Below are 3,732 nucleotides of genomic sequence, written 5' to 3'. Positions count from 1 at the left end.
TGTCTGCCAGGCTTACCCACTTATCCACTATACGTATCTACAGTATTTGATCTATTTTGCTAATTTTATCTGTCTATTTAATCTATCTCATGTCTCTTTTATCTATTTTTATTTAGGTTTTTAGTTTTCTATTTAATTGATTTAATCTAATCTGATAATTTGATCTAATCGTTTATTTATTTTATCTCTCTTATCTATCTATCCTTCTTAAAGAACAAGTTTGTCTGGCCAAAAAAGGACCTGGCAGCAAGTACAAGAACATTTTGCAGGCTGGTAAGTGACTTGATGTGTGAAAAAAAAAAAAAAAAAATTTGGTGAATAGTGTCTGCTGCCATATTTTATTGTCTGTGTTGATTTTACCATTGAAAAAAAAGGCTCATATATCTGGCACGGGGGTGGCCCTCCAACCCAAGACTTGACCACAGCAGAGGAGCTGGCCCTGGAGTTGAATAAAGGGAAGCCAGTGATGGAAGGGACACAGTGAGGGATAGCCACTGACTCTGGCCCAGCAAGAGAGACTGGCCTCTTCATACAAGGTACATTACTGCCGTGTCAAGTATTTAGATTTTGTTATGTGGACTGTCTGACTTTGTGTTACCAGACACTGCAAGGTAAGGCACTTACACTTCTGGAGCCACCAGACTATGATCCGCTGGTGACTTCTCTTTATTAAAATCATAGGCTTGGCACGTCCTGTCAAAACTATCAAGTTCTATTGAATATGGCAGAGGGAAGGCACATCTGCCGATGATGAGATCGTGTCACTGGACTCCAGAAGGCTTGAGGTGTCATGTCAATTTTGTGTAAAGCATCTGCCGATGATGAGATCGTGTCACTGGACTCCAGAAGGCTTGAGGTGTCATGTCAATTTTGTGTAAAGAGGTGTCATGTCAATTATGTTTGTTCAACATAAGAAAGCAACTCATACAGGTTTGGATAGAACTTCAAAAGAAGAATCAGATGATCCAGAACATATAAAGGTATTTTGTTGTTTACTAAAAATAATTATAAGGTTGTTGCCATCCTCAAAGAGTAGAACCATTTTCAAAATATATTTTAGTATTCCTTTATTCGAGTTGAAAGAGACTAACAAATGGAACATTTATTTAGAATAAGCCTATATATACACTACATATTGACCTCGTCATGGACTTAAATTAAACCACATTTGCAACTTCATCAGCCATTTCTTATAATCTCAAACAACTGCAATAATATATGCATTCATCAAACCTCTAACAGCAATATGAACAGTCTTCATAACAACACTAAAATAGGGATACTTAGATGATTGACAGTATATGTCGTATTTTAATGCATGATAATTAAAATGATGCAACATTTGCAGAAGACAATGGAGTGACTGTAAAACATTAATTTCTAGAAGGATTTGACAGAAGAACTGACTGATAAATCACTAAGATTAATCTTAGCCTGGTTTTGTTAGCCTGCTCCGGAGCAGGCTAGCTGCAAAGTGTGTAAATCTCCATAGTAACTTAATGTAGATTAATTTAGCCTCCCTTCATGCAACCGAGTCAGGGCTAAATTCAGCCAGGATAACTGGAAAATCCCAGCTTAATCCCTTATCTTGCTTTTGTGCAATACCCCCCCCTGCTGTGCCCAAAACACAGATTTCATGCGCTTTCCAAGTCTCTCCAGGAACTTCATGCATCAACAAAGCTGCCTTGTGTTTACCAGGGTCAGTATAAGGTGGCCACAGAGATATGGAGGAGTCCTCATTAAGCCATTTGCTGCTCACAATCCCTATTGAGTAATCTGGGAACTCCACAGTGTTGTACAGGGCCATCTCGCTGGTGCAAGGCGGCTCACTAGTGGAGGGTGGTTTGCTGGTGCAAGGTGGCTCACTAGTGGAGGGTGGTTTGCTGGTGGAAGGTGGCTCGCTTGTGCAAGGTGGCTCGCTGGTGGAGGGTGGTTCGCTGGTGGAAGGTGGCTCGCTTGTGCAAGGTGGCTCGCTGGTGGAGGGTGGTTCGCTGGTGGAAGGTGGCTCGCTGGTGGAAGACATTTACATATACAAAAAAAGAAAGAAGAAAAAAAAAACTCAGTAGCTGCGGAGAAATGGAATGGCTGCCCATTCTGTGTCTGTGTGGATCAAAAACATATTTTCTTGTTATATCTGACAGGTAGTTAATTTGGGTCTGTACTTTCTAGATGACTTGCTTTATAAACACTGATGTCTTTTGAATCTAGAGGACTGGAGTAAAGGGAATCTAGCTTTGAAAACCTCTTGAAAATGATGTACTTTGTGTTGGCCTTTTCATCACATAGTATGTTCTGTACCAGTCCCAAATTCCCTTGAACCATCACGCAATTGTCCCCAGTAGTTGTGGCAATGCCTTTTTATACTGGGTGCAGTGAGGCAGGTTAGGTATTGATGGACCACATGAGTGTTTTTTGATGTAATAAATGTCCTTTCAAGTGTAATTTGGTTAAATATTTTTCTAAGAACAAACTGTGGTTTCCGGGAAGCTTTTTTCAATTTCCTCATATAGTTTTCGGATGGAAAAGCTGACACTCCATCTAAAGCTCCATACCTCCTAACATCATCAGCCAAATGAGTCAAACCGTGCACATTATACACCAATTCATCAGCACCATACAACTGTTCAAATTCGCTTAAGAAATGTTTCATGAGAGCATCAGCGTAGTCACAGTAATACACAAGGCAGGACAGAGCATCAAGTACATGGCAATTGAGAGATTCGTGAAATTTCTGTAGTGGGAAGAGGAAAGGATGTCTAGTAAAACAATTGGACCCGTATAAAGTAAGAACTGGCGGAATTCAGTGGCTTTCCACCGGTCAATGTCTGCTAATCTTCTTGGCTTTCTCTGAAACTCAATTGGCATATACTGCCTTAGCTGCTGCAATCTTGCAGAGATAGCCATCACTGCATGAGAGCCCAACCTACAAGAAAAATCCCCCTTCATCCAAAAACGTATCAATTTTCGAGTCACTCTGAGGCAAACAAGGTGCATGTAGTCCAGAATGAACATTGTAACCATGCCTATGTTAATCCGTGCAAGGGGAGGGTTGCCCCTGTGGTGATCCTCATCCTCCTGTCTAGAGAACTGATCATCTGTGCGGAGTGTAGCCGTCTTCTCTGGGAAAGTCATGTGGTTCTTAACATAGACTCCTTCTTGATTGCAGTGCTCACACCCAAAGTACCCATGGTGTCCCTTAATGTTTTTAATAAACGATCTTGCAGAAACATCGCAAATGAAGCAGTCAATCTTTAAAGCAAAGTTCTATCCTATTACCACAAAGCCTCGCTCAAGGCTAGCTATCTCCTGGGACAAAGTCAGACAAATACTGCTCCAAATCCAGAGGCTTGCTATTGCCACAAAAAATTCCAATAACAAAAGGTTTCGTCTGCAAATGACACTTTGCCCAAAATTGGCCACAACTGCAAAGCAAAGCTCTTATACAAGGGCAACCCATCAACATTAATTTGGAGGCCAATAGCGTTGCTAACATCGTGGAAGAGAGGTGAAATTGTCAGCAGGTAAGTGAGAATGCCAGAAAGGTATATATTCACTTCCTTTGATGTTTTTAACATTGGCTGCTATTTTTGCGGTTTGTAGCAGGGTGTGAGCTTGCTTTGGTAAATTTGGATGGAACTCCTGTAGTGCACAAAGAAGATCTGAGAGGGTGTTCTGTGGCACATCATTCATCAGAGCCCACTCACACAGCACCTTTGATAGTTTTGCATATTC

General features: G+C 41.1%; 1 long non-coding RNA gene across 1 annotated transcript; it reads left to right on the top strand.

The window, feature by feature from the left end:
• The first annotated feature begins 228 nt into the window (after positions 1 to 228).
• Positions 229 to 1,011, top strand: LOC122137282. Its single transcript, XR_006154739.1, has 3 exons — positions 229 to 536; positions 682 to 785; positions 915 to 1,011. It is a non-coding gene; the product is annotated as an uncharacterized LOC122137282 (long non-coding RNA).
• Positions 1,012 to 3,732: the final 2,721 nt, after the last annotated feature.

The sequence above is a fragment of the Cyprinus carpio genome, chromosome B4 (genome assembly GCF_018340385.1).
Source record: "Cyprinus carpio isolate SPL01 chromosome B4, ASM1834038v1, whole genome shotgun sequence".
NCBI classification, from domain to species: Eukaryota; Metazoa; Chordata; class Actinopteri; order Cypriniformes; family Cyprinidae; genus Cyprinus; species Cyprinus carpio.
The sequence above is the reverse complement of the archived record's forward strand: the minus strand, read 5'-3'. Positions and strand labels throughout refer to the sequence as shown.